General features: G+C 42.8%; 1 protein-coding gene across 4 annotated transcripts in view; it reads left to right on the forward strand.

Moving 5' to 3' along the window:
- The first annotated feature begins 10,445 nt into the window (after positions 1–10,445).
- Positions 10,446–22,375, forward strand: part of ST8SIA5 (ST8 alpha-N-acetyl-neuraminide alpha-2,8-sialyltransferase 5) — a 72,205-nt gene continuing 60,275 nt past the window's right edge. For 3 of the 4 annotated variants that reach the window (XM_063181208.1, XM_063181211.1, XM_063181210.1), the window contains exon 1: positions 16,549–16,700. The gene's annotated coding sequence lies outside the window, so the exon portion shown is untranslated. Of the gene's footprint in view, positions 10,599–16,548; positions 16,701–22,375 lie in introns of those variants that run through there. The other variant, XM_063181209.1, reaches the window with a different exon arrangement.

The raw sequence follows: 22,375 nt of genomic DNA on the forward strand, positions 1-22,375 counted from the left end.
CTTCCACTGTCCCAGGCTGCTCCTGGGACAACCTGGCCTTGGACACTTCCAGGGATCCAGGGGCAGCCACAGCTGCTCTGTTCAGCATGGACTGACAGTGGGACAGAGCTTTCCTTTGCTTTTAGTTAGTTTTTAGTTAGCTGAGGCAGAGAAGTTCCCTGGACTGTGGTTTTTCTTTTTCTTGGAAGTTTCTCACACCTGCTCTGGACTGAAAACCCAGAAGAACACCAGGAGGTCACACCTGCGGCCCACTGGAGCCTGGGACACAGCACTTTCCAGCACAGGAGGGACTGATGAGAGACTGAGCAAGCTGAGCTACACCCCACAAAAAGGACTTTCTAAATTTGCCATCTCTTCAGAACAGCAAGAGGCTTTGCTGTTTAATATTAATTTTTTATGCTTGTAAATACTTTGCTTGCTAAATAATCAGTTTTTTCCACTTTTCTCCAAGGAAATATTTTACCAAACCTGTTGAGGGACAAGCCACTTGCATCTGCTTTCTAGAGAGATCCCTTTGGAAATTTCCTCCCAAATTTGCCCTAAACCAGGAAAAGAGCCTTTCCCTGTATCCCTGACACAACTCCATGCTGTGGTGTTCCAAGGGCCCCCTCTTGCCGTGGGTTTTCCCTCTGAGGATGTTTAGTTTTGATTCCTGGCTTGGAGCAGGTAGTCAGTGCCATAACCCCCCCATTAGTTACCTTTAAAAATGAGTTAAATGACTGATCAGCTCTCTGTTGGAATGCAGGGATGACACCAAGTCCCATTAAAAATAACTCGCTGTCATGGAAGGCACTAAAGTAATAACAGCACTTCACGTTTCTAATACAGACTTTCATCCAAAAACGCCTTTTAGAAATATTGGGTAATTAAATTGTCAAGCGCAGAGTGAGTGTGTGAATGGCTTCACTGAAAAGCTCCAACTTCAGGGACCAAGCTAAGGGAACATTTATACAGGAATACATCCTAAGAGCTGAAGGTCAGGAAAGATGAATATCAAATCAAGCCCATTATTACATACGGAGGGCTATGGGTGGGATATATGGTTGTATCAACCCTACAGAATGAAAGGTCCATTTTTAAAAGGACCTGTCAGCCTTGGGCATGGAAAAATGCTGCTGTAGCTTTCCACAGATCTGCCAAAGGAGAACTTGCAAGACTTGGCTCAACTGGATGAAGCTTAACACGATTACATATGTTTAAGATAACAAAATACCAAGAGTACACATTCAGAGGGTGTCAGAGCATGGGAATGTGGAAATTCTGGCCTCCAGCATCAGAATTTTTTTTTAATTAAACAGCAATTTCAGTGGTCATAAATGCTCAGCCTGAAGCTCAAAATTACATGTTGCCTCAAGGGCATTGTTCATTTTATTAGAAAGCAGGTATTAGTTGCACCGTGCTCCTCAAAGCAGAGGAGCCATAACAGAGGAAAAGCTGGATCTGAGAGCTTCAAACTTTCCTTGGCCAGACAATTAACAACTTCACGTTGAGCAGGCTGTAAGCCCAGTGTGTTTGATGCCTTGTCAGCACCTGTACTCAAGACAAAATTATCTAAATAACCAAAGCCCTTTACTTGCCAAGAAAGAGAAGGACTCTTTTGCTCATCTCCTTCTCCTGGACAAGAGGAAATGTTCACAAGGCACTTCTCTGCCAAGCCTTTCCTGCCCAAAGGCACATTTTTCTTTCAGCTTATCTTCAAGGGGTTATGAAGCAGATATGAAATAGCTTCCTTTAAACAAGCAGGTTGTGTCACAGCAGAGGGAAAGCGCTGTTGTTTTGTTCTGAAGAGCTGAGCAGCACTTGTGAGGGCCCTGCTTGTGCAGTCTGAACGTCAGCTCTGTGCACAGTTCTTTGTCAGCACGAAGAGTTCTTTCTGAAGACTTGATGTCTGGTAACAAAACCAGCTTTTCCTTGGGTCTGTGTGCATTTAAGTACACAATTTTTGGACCATTTTGCTGAGCTGGTGCTCAAACACAGTCCTGTACATATAACTGAAATTTATTTTCCTCTGCCTTTTATTCCTTTCCAATTTATGCCAATCTGTGCAGGAAAACAAAGCTCAGAGAAGTGTTGAAATTTTCCAAGTTAACAGGTTCCTGGAAAAAACCACACAGTGTACACTGGCATGCCATTTTCATGGGCATTTTATTCTTCGTATGACCTCAAATCCATTTAAAAATGACAGCTCTTCCACAAACTGTCTTTCAGCATGTTACTTACCTACAAAAACCTTCTTACAGGCACTAACCATTCCTCTTCCCACATTTTTTTTTTGCTAGAAGCATGGTCTTTTGTGTTTCTGGAGCAATTACTGTCCTTATTCTCTCCTCCACAGCATCGCCTTCAGCCCTGGATGTGGAGAGTGCTGTACTGAACCCCCTCCTGGCTGTATCTTCAATCAATATAATCATGTAAATTGTTCCTGAAGAATGAAAGAGCTGTGTGCAATTCAGCACACATTTTAAAGGCAGAAGGGAAATTGAAGAGACATTATTTTTGTGCTTGCCTTCTGCCAGACTTGATTTCTTTAATATGCTGGGGTTTGCTTAGGAGGAGAGTCTAAAATGATTCTGGGTAAGTGATCAATTGTTCTGTGTTTAGAGCACTGTAAATAAGAGCAGGCCAGCAGTTCTGGAGGATTGGAAAATGTTGAAAAGAGAGGTTTGTCAAAGGGTAGCTGAGGCTTCATGAGAAGAAGCTGGTTCAAACTGCACCTAGTATTTTATCACCATTGTACAGAGGGTACAAAGACCCAGAGCCCTTATTCAGTAACACATATTGGAACAATTAAAAAATTGCTTGCCTGTTACCCCATGTGTGGCAGGATACGCCATGATGGGTCAGGGGGAGCCATTTCCTGTGTCCAGTGCTTCTCAGAGTTTTAATCCATTTTCACTTACCCTGTTTTGCCCTGGATCCACCCTTTCTCATTCATATATTCAGATTTTTCCTCTGCGTTTCATTTTGGTCTAGGTTCGACTTTCTATTAATTTCAGATAGATAGGTTTGCCTTGCTTTGTAGTGCATGGAGTACTTGGTTTTCCATGCCTTGTCTATTCAAATAAATTTTGGTAACATTCAGTGGCTTGGAGGATGGGTGTTTCTGAAGTTTATTGGTACATGGGCTTGTGTGGACAGGCAGGACCCTCCCTGGCTATCACCCAGAGTAGCCAAGCAGAAGACAACTCAATTATCATTACTCTGCAGTTTCCACATCGGTGCTGCCTCAGATCTTGAGAATTCCAAGTACATCTGAAGAGCTCAAGCCTGCCTTCACCTGCTTGTGCACAAGTCATGAAAAGTTCAAATCTGAACCGTCCCTGGATAAAAATGGCACAGCTTTAGCTTAAAACATATTTTATTCTGTAAATCAATGCATTGACTAAAATATTTTCTCATTTGCAGTATTTTCTCATTTGCATTATTTAAGCCCTGCAGTTAGTCAAGATCAATCTGCAGCCTATTTGTTTTATTTACCAACTGCATTTCTCTATACCTACCACTAACAGCTCTGAGGGATCTTCTGAAGACAGAGGGTCTGATCCACATTTCAGTATAGTACCTGTTTGTATTTCTAGTAATGATGATTGAGAACTAAAAACTTATAATTTTATAACACCTAAAGTCAATCTACAACAAAATATTTTACTGTTGTAAGATACCTGATGGGGGCAACAGCTTCTCTTCAGCTGGTAATTCACATACTGTCAGGGAGCAATCCTGCATGTTTCTCATCAAGGAAGTGCTGTCTCTCAAAATACTCAAATTATTTATCTCAAAAATACCCAAAATAATATTGTAAATCTTCTGCCTTACAACACCTCTGTGAGAATAAAAGCCTGTGATGGATAAATTCATGGGAATAAAAATGTACCTGACCAACACAGTGTTAGAAAATCTGCACAACTGATGCCAGTAAAAGAACAAAGCAGAAAATGTCTAAAATGTTTGATTTTCAGGAGTGGGAAAAGAAAATTGTGTTAGTTGTAAGTTGAAGTTGTTTTGCTTAATAATCTTTGAAAAACAGATAATTTAAACCCCGAGTATTTGGACTTTTCCAGGGTAGCACTGAAAGTTTCCCTAATATGTTGCCATAGTCTTTTTTTTTTTTTTTTTCCTTTTTGGAAATCTGTTACCTCAAGCAGCCTATGTGTTTGAACCTCTGAGCATGGAACTTAAATTAATCTTGATAATCAGGTTATAGAGTTATAGATTGAGTGTGACCTTAACTTTTCTTTCCCTAGCAAAGGCTTTTTCCTAACAGCACACCAGTCCTTTAAAGGTATTAATCAAAAAGCTGGTGACTTATTTTGCTGGGTTTTTTTGATGAACCTTTTTTTTTTTTTAAATTATGCATTGGCAACAGTCAAGCAATTTCCTTGGATTTTGCCTTCACTTCAGAATCACCTCTGTCCACCTCACAAAATATGAGGCATTTGACAGGGATATCTTCCTTGGAGGCCTTACTTAGGGATGAAGAGGGCAGGCACTTCAGGAAGGCGTTTCAGCTTCTTGCTTGCCTCTGATGTGTTGTGACTGAATGACAAGAAGGATGTGCCACATGATATTACTTCTGTTCCTTCACTGGATGCTGTGTGAGAACATCTGATATTAATTTTAACACATAAAAGCAGCACATATGATCTTGAAAAGGGCTGCATTTATTCAGTTCTCCTTAAATCAGTGGGATTGCTCTTGTCATTTTAAGCAGTTTGCCCCCAAATGACTGTTTTTGAAAAGCTGTAAGAAAAAGAGTGCTAAGCAAAGATAATTATGTGTAAATTTGAAATGGACTGTGTGATCATTTGTGCTAGTGAAACACACTTGCTTGTCTGCCTGGACCAAATGAATGAGTAGGTAACTCATCCAAGCTTATTTAGAGTTTAGGGCTGGCCTCATTAAAAGGCATCTCACTACATTTGGGAAATAAATGGAAGACATTACTGAAAATTTACATAATTTCTTTGCCAAAAGGTCCCTGCTTGTGAATGAAATTAACAATGCTTCCTTATCTTAAAATAATTTATTATTATAATATATTTTTCAATTATGTATGATTATTGTTAATTATAATATTCAATATAGTGAAAGGGATGTAGAAGTAGTTCTATGTTATCAAAGATTCAAAAGGGATACATTTTAGTGTTCATTCAATTCTGGTTTCAAAAGACAGTGGAAAAGAAGAGAAAGCACAAGGAATTAAGTGCTATTCTGCTTCAGGAAAGATGCGGGCAGGTTTTCTACAATGTATTAAATAAGGGCCACCACTCAGCCTTTGGTATATTGGGAACATCTGCCAAATTGCAGTGGGAAGGTCACACCCGTTTATTGGGAGCAGGATGTATCCTATGATGGATTGAAAGGAGTGGTGTGGGCCAAAATGGCTGGGCAGGGAGCCTGTCCTGAGCAAGGCCCATCAGGGCTCAGCAGGCATCCAGGGTGCTCCACCAGGAATGAGCAGTCATGGGGAAGCCCTCGTGCACAGGGCTGGAAGTATCCAAGGAATTCGTGAGTCTTTTTTTTCAGGAAATGAAGAGATTAAGAGTGAAAGCTCTCAGCCTGAGCCAGGCCCAGCAGCCATGTTCCCTCAGCTCAGAAAGGCCTGGAGGGGCTGGAGCGTGTCCAGGGCAAGGAACGGAGCTGGGAAGGGGCTGGAGCCCCAGGAGAGGCTGAGGGAGCTGGAAAGGGGCTGAGCCTGGAGCAAAGGAGGCTCAGGGGGGCCCTTGTGGCTCTGCACAGCTCCTGACAGGAGGGGACAGCCGGGGGGGTCGGGCTGTGCTCCAGGGGACAGGGACAGGAGCAGAGGGAACGGCCTCAGGCCGGGCCAGGGCAGGCTCAGGTTGGACATCAAGAGGAATTCCTTTATGAAAGTGTTGTTGAACATTGGAAGGAGATGCCCAGGGAGGTGTTGGAGTCCCCGTTCCTGGAGGTGTCCAAGGAAGGCCTGGACATCTCTGGGCTGGTGACAAGGTGGGCATTGGACACAGCTGGGACTCCATGGTCTTGGAGGTCTTCACCAACCTGAATGATTCTGTGACTCAGTGATAAAACCACTGTGACCACTTTAAAATCTGTGATGGAAGAGTAGTCACCTGGAAGCCCAGCTGGATCAGCTGCCTGGGGCAATCTCTGGTCACAGCCTGTTAAGGCAGATGTGCCCCTTTGAGGCAGGGGATGTCACAGGGCTAAGTTTGGGGTGGCCAGAGGAAGGGCAACCTCCCTAAAGAGAGGTGGAACAACCTTCAGAATTATATTAATCAAGGCTGGTGAAATAAATACAGAGTTTCACCATATTCCTCTCATACCCAGTGGTGGTATGGGGTGGTGAGACTTGTAATAATCAATTTTATGCAGGTTTTCCTTTTAAATATAGCCCTCTTCTAGCAGAAGTGATCAACATACCTCTTTCAGAGCTACTGTGAAAGGCGGTGGAAAGCATTACTGCTACAGTAAAATCCCTGTTAAAATATTTCTACTTACCCGAGTGATGAGAAGGTAGTTATAAGAGCTTTTTGTGTGGTTTCTTATTCTTACATCTTTAAACATAACTACTGCTTCCCTTGCCCAGCAGCAGTCATGAGTAGGTTCCTGTAATGCTGAATGTTCTCTCAGTAAAAAATGGCATTTTAAGACTGACTGTAATTAGGGATAAAAGTGACTCTTGCTGGGCTGAATGTTTGCTCCTGGTCAGTTCTTTACAAAGCAGTGTTTTTCATTTCATAAGCAGAAGGATGGTTTTTGTAAGGTCACACTTCCAGGACAATTTTTAGCATCTCTGCCATAACTGTGAGGTACCAGGTTTCTGCAGAGAAGGCAATTTTGTCAGTGATGCATAAGACAAAGTAGTATCCAAGCCATGCCTTCAAATTTTCATTTGGTCATAATACCAACAGGCCAATGGACCTGTTTTTGTCATTAGTGGGAAGAGATAGGAAGATTTTTCTCATCCTTGGGCTGAGCATGTTTCATAATCAAATGTTCCTTTAAAGCTGGGAAATGACATTAACATTAGGAAAATAAAAAAAGAAAAAGGAACATTTTCTCTCCTAGGTACTGCCATATGTCTTTCCAGGTGGAAATACAACAGGGTGCAGTAAGGCAAGGATCGTGCAGGGCCCCTGTTGTGCTTGGCTGTTGGAAAGCATATGGTGCAATAATGTTCCAGCTCTGACTGTGAATTTTCCTTCTCTTGTCTTCTCTGGCAAATATGACTGTTCTGATGTGTGTTCAGCTTTTCTGTTTGTGGCTAGGTATAGTGTGCTCCTCCATCTTCAAACCTACCTGTGAGATCAGATTCCACTTCAGAGAAAACCCCAGAAGAAAAAGAGAAAATGTATGAAAATTTTTCTCACTAGTTGTTTGAACCAATTTTACAATGTTGAAGAGTTTGCAGAGGCTTGGATTTCACCAGCCTTAATGAAGATTTTTGGATGCTGAAATCCCAGGAGAAGGAACCTTTCCCCATCTTGAAAGAAAACAATGCTGGTCCTCAGGCAGTTTTTATGCCCTTGCAATAACACTGACCTGCAGCTGGCTTGGTCTTATTGTTTCCTTCCTCCGTTTGGAGTTGATTGCTTGGGAAGTATTGCATTTTGGAATTTATTGTTTGTTGTTCAAGTTTCTCAGCACACTCCTCAGGCTGTGATGATGCTGCTGAAGTTTTAGCACCGCCTGAGTGCCTGCCATCCTGCTCCCCTCCGCTTGGCCAGGCATGCCAAGAACTGCACAGAGGGCTGCTGCATCCCCAGGCCCTGAATTCCTGTGGGATGTGGTGAAGTGCTTTGGACAAGTGTGTGATCAGAGATTATGGCAAAAAGCAGAAGCAGTTGTATTTGTTTCAGTCTCATACCTCAGTGTCAGGTCACTGCACTGTACAGTTTCTGAGGAAGGCTGCTGCTCGTGGCTTCTGAGGAAAAAGGCATTAATCTTGGGCATGTGGCACTTTTGAAATAAGAAACTCATGCAAGGAAGTTCATCTGGAATCATGAGCAGTTTAATGACTGCCTTCTACTCTGAAGATGGAGGGGGCTACATCTCTCCAAAAATTATCTCTAGAGCTCCTACTTCTATTGTAACTGTGGGTATTTCCATTGAGCAGTCCTTTTTAAAAATCATATTAGGCTACTGTCCTCTGTGATTTCTGTCTGCAGGAAATCCCTTGGAGCAAAATGAACTTCTCACAAAGTTCCCTGCATGGAGGATGTTTCTACACTAGGTTTCCACCCTGTGGTACCCAAACATTTAGAAGCCTCAAGATATGTTTGGCAGCAGGGCTGAAAGGAAATTGTGGATGCCTATTTGGGCAAGGCTGTAACTGCCAGCTTTGCAGTGTGGTTGCAGAATGGCTGTGACAGGCCTAAAATGCTGAGTTGTTCACTATACTCCTAAAAACTAGCTGTGCCTCCATCTCGCTTCTTCCTTTACTTCTCTTACCTTACCTCCTTTGTGCCTGTTGTCCCTAGGGGATGAAAATGTGCATTAATGCACACTGACTCAAACTCACAAAACAAGTAGAGATGCAAAGCAAATACTCTGCAGATTCTCCTATGGATTGCAATCCAAGTTGCACTTCCAGGCAGTGACTTGTGAGTGCCACCCCTTGCCAGTGGAGCACATGGAGCACCCACCAGATTGTTTATCTGCCCTGCTGCTGTCGTGCCTCTGTATGCTGGTTGAAGAATTTGGGTTTCATCATCATCATCATCATCATCATCATCATCATCATCATCATCATCATCATCATCATCATCATCATCATCGCCATGTTCTTGACAGAAAGCTTTATTTTATTTCTCAAATGCTGAGCAGAGCAGAGCTGGCAGTGTCTATGACAACGTCATTTGTGGCATTAGAGGCAAAGTGGAAGCATCATCTTGCTTTCCCAGTGCGTGCTCTATTAGCACTCTCCATGTCCTGACTGTTTATTGTATTTTGTTTTTTAATGTTTTTTCTCTGGGGTCAGGGTGCTGCTCCACAACCAGAGCAAAAGAAGGCAGCAAGGTTTTCTGAAGGTGACACTGGACACTGCTGTGTTGATAACAATATCCCTTGGAAGCAGTAGGATCTCATCTTCTCCCTGCTCAGAAGCAGCAGATCTCTTCAGTAGCCTGTGCACGCACATTTACAGCATTTCTGAAGCCAAAGCCTTTTGATCTGCTTTGTTTCCTTGGGATTAAACTCTCTATGAGTTCTCACTCCTGAGATACTCAGTTTGAACTTGCCACTTCTCCTTGATCCTCAGGACTGGGTGAAAACGTTGTTCTCACTTTTTTTTACTGCCTTTTCTGTGTGAGGAAACAAAATTTTATTCCTCCTATTCCTGTATATCCCATTGAATCCTGCAAATATATCTGATCTGAGAGTTCTGAAAGCTGGAATATGGTACAGCCATTAATTTCACTCAGTTAGAGTCCAGATTTAGTGGTGGATTTAAACAGAGCGAGTTGTTCAGAGCTTGGAAAAAACATTCTCCAGCTGCTTTTTAAGTCAAGTAAACTGCTAAATTACTACAGAATTGCAAAGGTCTGGTACAGAATTGTACAAAGGGTGTAGTCCTGCAATGTAACTTCTCTTCCACAATCTTATCTGCATGAATGTCTGTAATCAAGCTCACACATTCATCCAGCTTTAAAACTTCAAACGCGATTTGCGGTGCAAAACATGATGTAGAGTTGATGAGGCAGGGACATTTCTCCAGAAGTCATCAGCAATCTGCTGTGAGTGCTCAGTCTCACTGCAGATCTGCACCCGAGGCCTTTTGCAGGAGCAGAAAACTGCTTTGTGCAGTGTGTTAAACAAACAGCAGCAGTCAGTCCCGGCCTCAATCAGATATTAAGCTAATAACCCAGAAAATTTTAACCTGTGTTGTGTTGCCACTGTACACACCTGTGTGACTCCAAACAAGTGATTGTTTGAATCAAGTTGCTCATGAGGAGGTTTGCAGGATTACCCTGTAGATTCAGCATTTAACTAAAAATTATGCAAGTAATTTAAAAAGTTGCATGGATTTAAAATTTTAGGTTTTGAATCACGTTATTTTGAGAGAAATAATCCCCTTTAAATGTGGTGTAAACGTTTCTTAGGAGTATAAAAATAAAGTCTGATAGAAGAAATGCTCCTTTGAGAAGTTTTATTGACTCCAGGGGATTTCAGTCCCACTGGAGTAACTGAGAGATCTGTTTCTAGAAAAGGAAAGAAAGAGGCTTCCCTCCACACAAACAGCTGTCTCTTGTCACATAAGAGAGAAAAGCTGCAAGAAATGGGGCATCAAGCACAGAGCGAATAAAACTGTTCATTCTCTGCAAACATCCCTTGCAAAGTCTGGAGCATAGGAGGGTTTTCCAGCTCATGATGCAAGAGCCGTGGGCTGGGCTGAGACTTGACATCAGGAGGAAGCTGAAATCCAGCATTGGTGGAAGCTGCCCGTGATGCAGAGGTGAGGGCTGGATCCGGCTCGGCAATCCGGCAGGGAAGAGGCGCACATCCCGGGATCCAAAGAGCCAGAGAAGCAGGAGGAGCCCGTGAGTGGCGCTGGAGGAGAAACACAGAGAAAGGGGCAGCCTGGCAAAACAGGAGGGCAGCCACAGCGTGTGTGGAAGGTAAATAAGCAGCCACAGTAAAAGAAGGGGCAGTTTGATTGCAAAGCGCCAGGTTGCTGCTGCTCTCCTGGTCTGGCTGGGTTTCTTGCAGAGGGTGTGCGCTGCTCTCTCTGCTCGGCACGTTCCTGATCCATTCCCACGAGTTTCACGGGAAACCTGGCTCCACAGCCATCTGCATTGATCTGAAAGCCGGGTTAAAAACTGTGAGTCAACTCCAAGCACAGAGAAATTAAGTTTTTTCAAATGGTAATTTTTCTCTCTAAAGCAAAATACCCTTGTTATGTCAGGAAGTGGGAGTTCAGAGGCAGGCACGGCACATCTGTAAGATGCATGCGTGCTATGGGAGGGGGAACTGAAAGCTAAAGATCTCTTGCAATTACGTGCAGAACTTCACCGTGGACTTTAGATTGCTTCCTTTAGATGTGCTAGCAAGCTGCTAACACCTGCAGGTAACTGAGTTGCCAAAAAAAGCCTCGGAGTACTTGAATAATTCTAATAATAGTTTCATATATTAAGAGAATGGTGTGAAATTGTAGAAGTAGGAAATAAAAAGGGATCATAATGGAGACTGGCTGTGTGATGAAGTGTAAACAAATCAGAAGTCAAATTAAGTCCTATTTAATCTGACTCAGAGCTGATTTGCCTCAACATGATTTCTGTGGGGTTGTAGGGTGTTTTCTCCTGTGCTACCTAAATAGAATTTGAGCACTGTGCAGATGCTGCCAAGTTAATGAAAGAAATGTTCATTTGAGCACGAGCATGAGTTTTCAGGGATGAGTGCTCAAGGTGTTCGCTGAGGCTGCAGGTCATGCAGCACCCCATCAAACCGAATATCAGGCAGGTGATCCCGTGTGGGGTGGAGATGGCAGGAAAAGGAACCCGTGTCTTGGCACCTGACCCCACAAATGTGACACAGGTTGTGTCCTTGGACAGAGATTTAAGATATTGTTCTCTGGTTTCAAGTACATCTGTTATCTAGGACCTATTATCCACTTTCCCCCAGTTTGCTGGGAGATTGCAGTGATAAATCTCTCCATCACGCGCAGGGGAGGCTGATAGCAGCACTGCACCTCTCTGCCATTACACGCTCTAATTGCACGCAAGGTTTTCAGGGGTGCAGAGACGTCGTGGAACAGAGAGAAAGACAAAAGCAAAGATTAAAAAAAAAAAACAACCCCAAAACCAAGATGGACCAGGAGCAGATCAGATAAAACACAACAGAGAAAATGCAGCTTGTTTCACGGACAGAAAGAGAATACTCAGCTCTGCCTGCAAGTGTGTCAAAAGCCACAAACAGAGGCTGCAGTAATTGCAATTAATTGCACTCCAGAGGCATGATGCAGCACCCACGGCCTATTACAGCTTTATTTTGAAGAACAAAATTACTCCCCAGCCACCCACTGCCCTGTGCTCAGCACTGTTTGCCAGGAGGGTTATGCACACAGCTCCCTTCTCAAAAGACTTTTCCACAGGTATACCAGTTTAAAGGATTTGATGGACTAATTATTTGTATTATTTTAAATCAACAGTAACCAAACAAGTAGATTTTTTTGCTCAAAAATTATCCAAATTTCAGACACAGACCAAATAAGCTTGCTTTAAAGTCAATGTACAGAAAGATCTAAACCTGTTTCTAGAATAATTCTGATATTTCTAGAGCATATCAATATGTGTATGAATCATGGTTTTGAAAGACTGCAACTTTTTTAGATTAAGCTGTTTACAGAACAAAGGGATTTTTGACCACCAGTCTTAGTTTCCTCCAAATGTAAATCTCTGTTTTTACAGAGTGATTTTATTCTTGGCTATTATTATGTTTACTTTAATATGAACTTATTTTTAGGAGTTAACTTCATATTTCAGGCATAAGTGTTTTTTAAAGTATTGAAAACCGGCAGTGTTTTCTTGTCAGAAAAAAATGACGAAATGGGAATAGTCAGTATTTGCATTTATACAGCATCTTCCCTCACAGGATATGGAAGTGCTTTGAAAATTCCAAGTTGCCCAGGATGAAAAGGTTTTGTGGTAGCTACAGATCTATCACTAACTACAGTGAATGCAATGAAGTAGGTGCCCCCAGGAGCCTCAGAACTCCAGGATTTACATGGAAACAAACCTTGGAAAACTGGAAAACAGCCTGTCTCATTAAATAAGTCAACTGTTCACTCTCTGACCCTTGGTAGGAGGCTTTGGATGGCACCTGTGGAGCCACGCATGAAGAGGGACAAGCTCAAGTTGTTGCAAAGTTCCCAGACAGCTCTAGTCTAACTGTGTAGAGCTTCTAAAGACCATATTGTTATAGGATTGAATTAGAATAACCTCCTTTTTTTTTGTGGGGTTTGATGAATTTACGTCTACCTCATTTTCAGAACAGCTCTTACTTGGAAACTATTTTTTAAATTGGTGTGTGGGAGGCTTGCTAGGTCACTGAAAATGACAGACTAGAGGTGTAATCAATAGTTCATTTCTGGGAAAGAGTGAGCAAAAGGAGGTGATGCAGGGCAGTTGAATTACTCTAATAGGATTCAGAGTCACAGAACAAGAAAATAACTTTTTATTGCGTTTGCCCATCATTATCAGTTCTAACTTTTAGTGCTCATTTATTAACTTTCCAACTATTTCCCAAAGAAACAGGATGTAATTGCCTTACAAAACTCTCAAGAATGTGATTCTTGCTATTTGGGTATTAGGACATGCTGTAAAATATTTAAATTTATTGATTATAACTCAATGCAGTCTCTATGAGGAAAATTAGCTTTAATTAGTACAAAAATCCCACCTCACTAATGTTCTCACTGAGTCTCTCTGGGTCTTACCAGCAAGGATGTGGAGCCATCGAGGAGCTTTCTGCTCCCTTTTCAAGAAGAGGAAGAGAGGGACAACTTCTGAAGTGAAATCTCACACTAATGTCTTTGACCTTTAATGTCTGAAATTCTGGTGTGACAAGTTTAAATGCTAATAATATTTTTGGTGTTTTTAGCTACTTGTGTAGTTTCAGCAAAATGCCACTTTTTGAACCTCTAAGACTGGGCAGATGATAATTTCTGGTTTGTGAACTCAGTTATATATATCCCAGCTTGAGATCTGAGAAGGAAATAGCTGTTGGCCTGTTTTTCCTGGCAATGTGAGAACTGTGTGCTCAGTTATCAGTTCTGTTTTGCTGCTGCTCCTGTCAATATCTTGTAAGTGATTTTGCAAGTAAAAATGATGTGTGACCATCTTAGTTGGAGGGAATGTATGTTCCATGTGATCCTGGCAAGCTCTCAATATTTTGTAGCTCCCGAACTATCAAATGCTATCTTTAAAAGAACTTTCTTATTTTTTTCAGTTATACTCATTTTGCAGTTAATTCTAAAATTCTATTAGTTTAAATATTTAAATTCTGATCTATTTTTCAGTGTCCTAGTAAGGGACTTTTGTTGAGCAATGGTCTGTCCTTGCTTAAGTAATGTAATTTATGACATTTCAAACATGCAACATTCTGTTCTGAAAAGTACCATGTTTTAGTGGATGTATATGCTTGTACTTATTGATGTAAAGGTAACCATAAATGAAGAACCTCAAGTTCTTCATAAGAAGTTCTTCACAGACTCAAGTTCTTCATAAACTAAGAACCTCATAACTAAATTTTAGATAGCTAAATTTTGGAAATAAGACCAACAGCTGGTGAAATTTTCTTAGCATGGGCAACTTCCTAGACCTGCAGCTGAAACTGATACCCTTCCCAGCATGAGGCAGCTAATGAGAAAAATATCAGTTTCAAAGAGCAGATTCAAAGCAGGGCAGATGCCTGTCCGCTTCACACTCAGTAGATCTGTTTGGCAAGAAGGTTTTATTCTTAATGATGAAACCAAAAAACACTGCTGTGTTATATCTTGGAGTAATTCACAGCTTCTGGTGGCCTATGCTCCTGAAGTAAAATCACCAAAAAAACCCAGGATTGTTGTTATTTGCAAAAAAGATTGAGCTTAGCACAAGTGACATGACTCCTACTCCTTTTTCACCTAAGCTTTTTGATGTCTCTCAAGGCTGGAACAGAATGAGAGACATTATAAGTAAGGTAAATTAATATCTGCACTTTTCAATATCTGACCAAAACAAAAAGGGTTTACTTAGGCCTGAAAGGAAATGGTCCTAGACTACAGCAGATTTTCTGGGCCACAAATCAAACCAGTTTTTATATTATTTTTTTTCACTGAAAAATAGATAGATAAATGGGTAGATGGAAAGGAAAGGAAAGGAAAGGAAAGGAAAGGAAAGGAAAGGAAAGGAAAGGAAAGGAAAGGAAAGGAAAGGAAAGGAAAGGAAAGGGAAAAGGAAAGGGAAAAGGAAAGGGAAAAGGAAAGGGAAAAGGAAAGGGAAAAGGAAAGGGAAAAGGAAAGGGAAAAGGAAAGGGAAAAGGAAAGGGAAAAGGAAAGGGAAAAGGAAAGGGAAAAGGAAAGGGAAAAGGAAAGGGAAAAGGAAAGGGAAAAGGAAAGGGAAAAGGAAAGGGAAAAGGAAAGGGAAAAGGAAAGGGAAAAGGAAAGGGAAAAGGAAAGGGAAAAGGAAAGGGAAAAGGAAAGGGAAAAGGAAAGGGAAAAGGAAAGGGAAAAGGAAAGGGAAAAGGAAAGGGAAAAGGAAAGGAAAATCCATCCTGAGAAAATTTACTACAGTTTTGTGAAATTTCAAGGCAAATTTATTAAGTGGATGCATTCATTCAACATTACAAGAGGCTGCTAAGGTGAAACTGTGGAATTTCCTTGGAGATACCCAGACCTTCACTGGAAAAGGCTCTGAGCAAACTGCCACAGTTTCAGGGTGGGTCTTCTCCAGATGGCACTGAGTGGGAATAGAGGATCACCAAATGTTCCTGCCTTCCAAGAACTGTCCCTGTCTGTGGCAGGGGTGGATTCAGATGGGAAGGAGTTCCTGTCTGTGAGGGTGGGCAGGCCCTGGCCCAGGGTGCCCAGAGCAGCTGTGGCTGCCCCTGGATCCCTGGCAGTGTCCCAGGCCAGGCTGGATGGGGCTGGGAGCAGCCTGGGACAGTGGGAGCTGTCCCTGACCATGGCACAGGGTGGTACTGCATAAGCTTTAAGGTCACTTCCCACCCAAACCATTCTGAGATCCTGTGATGAGCTCAGAGTTCCAGCTTCTTTACAAAAACTAAGTGACTAAGCTAGAATATCCTCCCAACATTTCATCTAAATCATTCATCTTTTGGGTTAAAACCGTTCTTCTTGTCCTTGTAAAAAAAATTGCTCTCCATCTCTTTTATCAGCCCCTCCCCTGCAGGCCCTGGCAGGGGCTCTGAGGTGTCCCTGGAGCTTCTCTGGTGCAGCTGAACAGCCCCAGCTGTGCCAGGCTGGCTCCAGAGCAGAGGGGCTCCAGCCCTGGCAGCAGCTCCTTGGCCTCCTCTGCACTGGCTGCAGCAGCTCCAGCTCCTTGTGCTGCTGGAGCCAGGGCTGGGGCAGCTCTGCAGGTGGGCTCTCACCTGAGCCCAGGGGCACAGGGGCAGGATCCCCTCCCTCAACCTTTTGTCATATCTGAAAGGATAATTTAAGCAGTTTCTGGAGTGAGTGGGGCTGATGAGCACACCCAAGGGCTGAATTGCCTGACTAGCTGCCTTAAAAAGCAACTTTTCCAGAGATGCCTGTTCTCCTCTGCTGTTTATAGCATGTGTTTTCTGAACAGCTTTTCTACAGATCTATCACTGAGAGAGAGCTAATATTCTATCAAACAAACTCTGGCTTTTATGCACTACAGTCATGTTCTGTACAGGCCCAGGGCACATTTCAAGCTGGACTTAATTTTTTATAAATCTTGGTTCAGAAAAAGCATAGAACATATCCTTAATTATATGTACATGTAATATACAATTATATTGTATATAATAATAATGATATAAGGATAGAGCATTAATCATATTTTTTATTTGCCACTTTTAATATAATATGCCTTTTCTTTTAAAGTCTTTCTGCATAATGTGACATCCAGAAAACTGTTTTCCACCTATTTGCAGTAAACAGAGAAGAGAGCAATGAGAGGTAAAGCAATCTGGTGCCTGAACTCTGGAAGGTGAACATGTGAAGAGAGGACATTGGGATCGTGAACTGTAGGATCTGAGTATGTTTCTTTGGTTTGTTGGTTTTTGTTCTTTTTTGTTTTGTCTTTGTTTTGTTTTGTGGTTTTTGTTTTGGTTTTGGCATTTTTGGGTTTTTTTGTTTGTTTGTTTGGGGTTTTTTTTGGTTTTTTTTTTTTTTTTTTTGAAATGCAATTTTTTTGTATAATGTATTATTTGGAGCTTAGATATTTGAGTGAATAGAAATTGCATTACTATCTTCTGTTAAGAACTATCAGAGTAAAACAAAAATAGTAGTTCTCATTAATCTACATATGGGACATTCTGTTGGTTCACAGAGAAACCATTAAGGTAGGATTTGAAGAAAACAAATGAAAAAATATAATGAAGCAGAGTTGGAGGCAAAATCTCTTATAGAAACCTCTGAGGGTAAGTGAGTAACCCTAAATACTATCTGGATTTGAGGTGGAGGTTCTCATTATTGATTGTGAACCTAAGAATTCAGCCTAATAGAATGCAGAGTATTAAATGATACAAAGTAATTTTAGAGATGTGACGTAGTGTTTTCAGCCTACATAATACTTTAATCCTCAGACCTACTATTCTAAAAGTATCAGCTGGTGTTAATCAGGAATGCTCACAGCAGGGATTGAAATGGCCAGTTCACTCCTTTTTTTTCCAATCAAATTCTGCTCTCAGCCCCACTGCTGTCCTGTGTACTTGTGAAGGTAGGATTCGGTACATCATTTGATCTTCTTTTTGACTGCAAGCCAAATGAAAAACTGTATTTGACTCGCCTGCTGTACAAGCTGGTTAGATTTCCCTTTAGATATTCACTAGCCTGTATAAACCCAACCATTTTATAGGTGCTTTAGAATGTGTTTTCAGTGTGTTTTTAAGGGATCTGGACAAAGCTGAGTCATTCATTATTCCTAGCCTTGTCCTGTGTTGGAGTGGTTCCATAGGATGGGGGATTTTTCAGTCTGGCTGAAAAATCTGGGTTTGTGCCTCTGACTCCAGGTACCCTCCTGCCCTCTTCCAGCTTTTCCCTCTGAGTTTTCCTTATGCAGGGCAGGAGAGACCGTGCTGGGATTCTGACTTAGTCCCTCCTGGGGAAGGCAGGAAGGCAGGCAGTGTGTCACTTGCTGAGTGACTCAATTTTGACATCACTGTCTTTAGGTACATCTCTTTGGTGACTAAAATGAGGCACACCATCTTTCCTGAGTCAGGTGAACTCTTTCCCTGAGGCTGTAAGGAGCTGCCTAAGTGTGAAGACAAGCAGAGTCCTCGCCTCTCCCAACAGCTTGGCTCTGCTTTTGCTCATAATAAATTACTTTCCAGACTCTGAGAAAGATCTATTGCCTCTGAATGTGAGGCCAGCACTTGGGCAATTCTCACAGTCAGTGGCTGTGAGTTGTTGTGTGAGCCCTTTCCCAGTCAGACAATGAGTTTTCTGTCTTATTTTGCTGGAAGGGAACAAATAATAATAACTTGCCAGGGTCGACCATTGCATGACCACACTAAAGGTCTTTCACCCCAAAGATGGACTGAAAGCCTCATAAGCCTGATACCAGTTCTGGATGCTGAAAGTTTGCCCAGCTGGACCTGGTGTGTCACAGGATCCCAGAATCCCAGACTGGATAAGTTTGGAAGGGACCAGAGGGAGTCAATCTGGTGCCACAGCCCTGCTCCAGCAGGATCATCCCACAACACAGGGCACAGGATTGTATCCAGAAGGGTCTGGAATATCCCCTGGGAGGGAGACTCTACACCCTCTCTATTTCAGGGCTTGGACACTGCCCAGGGCAGAAGTTTTGCCTCCTGTGCAGGAAAATTGCTGGGCTCAGGCCCTGCCCGTGGATCTGGTGGCATTGCTGGGCCTGGAGCAGATCCTGGGCTCTGCTCTGACCCTCCCTGCACACAGGGACAGCCAGGGACACCCAGGGACACACTGGGACACCCAGGGCTGAGGGTGCCTCTCAGCTGGGGCTCCTCCCCAGGCTGAACAGCCCCAGCTCCCTCAGTGTTTCCTCACAGGAGATGCTCCAGTCCCTCCATTACCTGTGTCACCCACCTATGGACCTACTCCAGGAGCTCTCTTTGCAAGGATGAAGTGAGGGACACCTCTGGCTGCCCATTTTCCTGTGCTGGCATATCTCTTTCTGACCCATATAAAAAACCTCCACTGCACACTGGCATGCCCTGAAATTCCCAGGGGATGATGTGCAGTTTTCCATGTGCAGGGATGCTGGGTGGACAAGCAGGAGCTGCAGTGCAATAGACTTTTGCAATGGGAAAGGTTCATAACCACAGTGTTGTTGCAAAGGTTTTTAGTAATGGAATATTATGGGTGAATTTTCTGTCCCCTCTGTCTAGATGATATTTCATTTATGATCAGAGATCCTTGCTTTTCAAGAGTTGATTCCTTTCCAGCTCACGGCTGAAGACTTAAAAAATAAAGTTCACATCTTGTTAGCGTATTGTCATTTTGAGAACTCATCCTTCTGAAACCCAGGGTTATAATTTTGCCTGAATCTCACATTGTATAATAGGGAAGAGTTTGTGCCCTTCAGAGTGGCCTTAAATAGCAGTAGCACAAAGAAAGCGATCAGATGCCATTAGCAGCCTTCTGTTGGATTAATGGCCAGCAAAATCTGGTGAAGATGCCTGGAGCTTTCTAGCATCACTGTTGTGACTTTGTACACAATTGCCCACGAGCAGCTACACAGCATCCAGCTCTGTTACTCAACATCCAGCCCAGCACAGCACAGTCCCCCACGCATCCCTCCCCACTGCCTTCCCAAGGGAATGCAGTGCCTCTCCCGAGGGGACACGGCGAGGCAGAAGCTCTCCTGTGCTTGAAATCCTCCATCTCAACATGGCTCTTGGGCTTTCTGTCCTGCACACTCGTGTGACTCTTCTTTATCCTCCTGCCTGCTTGAGCTGGACTGGCTTGGCTGGAGAACCAGCCTGTGGTGTGCAAAAATTGAGAGATGCGATGCGATGCTGTCCGAAGATTTCAGCGGGGCTTGCTTGAGAATGCCACAAGCCACATTTTCAGGCCATCACTTTGCAAGCACTTTCAGCTCACAGAAAGCAGCACTGCTGCCAAAAGCATCCAGCCTTCTCACCCCTTCATCTCCAAATTCCAGTGTAGCATCCCTTCTCCTGATTTTGGGTCTGTCTGTTTCTTGGGCAGCTGAGCCATCTGACAACTAACCTTTAAAATTCTTTTCCTGCTGGGCTTATTCTAAACTGGATTGCCTCTCAGTTAATGATGGAAAACCCATGCAAACACTAATGCTGTGCAAGATGAGGAGCAGTGCAACAACAAACATAGGTGGCTGAGAGCAGGACAGGTTTGATTTTCCATTGGTATTCCAGTTTAAGCCAGGTTGTAGTGCTTGTAGCGATGCAGCTTCATGTTTCCTTCATTAAAAAGCCAGTCTGCCCTGGCACACCACGAATTTTTCCATCAAATAATGTAGTCTGGAACAGCTAGTTAGAGCTGTTTGAGAAAGTGGTAGTTTTTTAAATTTTATTTTTAATTAGACCAGATGCTGCACTTTCATTAAACAACTCTGCAGATGTAGGAGAATCAAACAAAACCCTATCTGCACCTAAAATATAGTATTATTATATAATTCAGTCTCTTCCAGAGTCAGAAGATGCTGTTTCACCCCGGGGTAACTTGCAAGCAAGTGCACAGACCAGGCTGCAGAGGCAGAAATTGTGAGGGGAGGAGGAGAGGCCTTTGACAACCTCCCCAAGCTGGGAGGCAAAGGTCAGAGAGGGGAAGGGAGCTGCTGTACTTTGGATGTTCAACTTGTCAGAGTTTGTTTAGTGAAAAAAACAGGAATATTTCCCAAAGCTCCTCTTCTGGGCACATCTGTTATTTTTTCAGTAAATGAACTGAAATAACAAAGGGGGAGGAAAGTTAACTCCCTAACATCACACATGGAGAAGGAGTTATCCCTTTCTCGTTATCAGATTCTGATTGTGTTGGGGGGAAATGTCAGCCCCTAGTCCACCCTGAACAAAGAGATTCCCAACAGCAAGTTCAGAAGAGGATGATATCATGGGACCTTTGCAAACCAGGATCTGACCAGCTCCTGGGAATGTGTCTTTGATACTGATGTAACTCATCTTTAACTTGAACAGGATTTTCAGGAGGAAACACAGATTTTTTTGTAGTGATAGTTTGGCTGGAAATCCCTATTACCTTCCTTTCTTACCTCTCACCAAGCACCTGTAAAAGACTGGAGCCCAAGCAAAATACATGTGGGGTTTGAGGCACCAACACCACCAGGTGTTCAGCTCCACCAGGCCTGAAACAGGAAAGGGAGCAGGGAAAACAGGACAACGTCACTTGGAGGGGAGCAGAAACTCATCTGCACCAAAAAATGTCTCCTAAAGACCACAGTCTCTCTTCTGTACTCTCTGCCAATTGTGCTTGATTAATCAGATTTCTGTGGGGGTGTTTTCTTTCGCTCCATTCCTAACAGCATATTTTTCCATAAGTGATCTGAATCTTGTTGCAGATAGCTCGTTGCCTGTGAGATCATGACTCTTCCAAACAGTTGCAATATTTTGCTCTCAGAAACTAAGAAAATTCTGGTTGAAAAACATCCCATCAGTACAATGGCCAGGGCATTGGTCCCACAAAGGTGTTTGTTCTTTTAAAAGTAATCAGTGTGAGCTTTCTTCCCTACCAAAAAGGTTGGAGGGAGAGTTAATCTGGCCTTGCTCCTGAGGAGCTGGCTGAAGATTTCCTGCTGGAGTCTGAGATAGTTTCAGACCAGGGAGCATTTCTGTGCCACACACCTGTGCCAACATCTCCCCCACCTCGGCACAGACAGCTGCAGCAGAAAGCCCCATCCACTCTGGGGAAAACACATTTTACAGTAGCATCCCATCCCCCAGCCAAATGGGATCAAGCTGAGGCAGCTGCAGTCCAGGTCCCATGAGGAATACTACAAAAAGTGCAATTAAAATAATTAGTTAATGCCTTTTTATCCGGGATGGTAACAAATAGGGAAAAGAGCTTGAAATAGCTATTCTACATATCAGTCCAGTATGGTATTGGATGCTTCCCAGGATTGCTCTAAGCTTTCCCCAGGGCTTTAAAAGCTTGTGGGTAGTGCTTGGCCGCTTGCTGGATTAAAGATCTCTATTACTGATGGTAACAGGGGTAGGTTAAAGCTGCTTGAGCAGTAGATTTTGCTGTGAGAACAAAAAAAGTGAGTCTGAGTTTATAATAAAGTGATTTAGATTGCCATTCCTCCCTAGGAAATCAAGATTGCTTCCCATTGATTTAAACATGTACTGGCTTAAGCTCTTGATTAAGCAAAATTTGCCCAATGATTCAACTTTATGGGGGATGCACAAACAAAAAAATACATGGCCAAACACATCCGTGGCACAACTCAGTGAAATGTGGCATTTACCCAGCTGTTAGCTGCTTGTTGTTTGAGGATTTCTCTGCTAGCCTTCAAATGGTGCAATAAATGAAGATTTCTTTTGCAGGCATTCTTTTCCTGAAGTGTTCAAGGCAAATAAAGCACTGTACCAGGAACTTCAGCCCCAGCAACCTGTATTTGTTATTGCCACAGCAGGTGATATTTATTCTGCAGCCAAGTGAGATGGCCGAAGGGTGAAATATAACCTAGAAATCAGGGCAGAGTCTCTTAATAATCTTTAGATCCTCTGATTTCACTCT

This window comes from Melospiza melodia, chromosome Z, assembly GCF_035770615.1.
Source record: "Melospiza melodia melodia isolate bMelMel2 chromosome Z, bMelMel2.pri, whole genome shotgun sequence".
Taxonomy (NCBI): Eukaryota; Metazoa; Chordata; class Aves; order Passeriformes; family Passerellidae; genus Melospiza; species Melospiza melodia.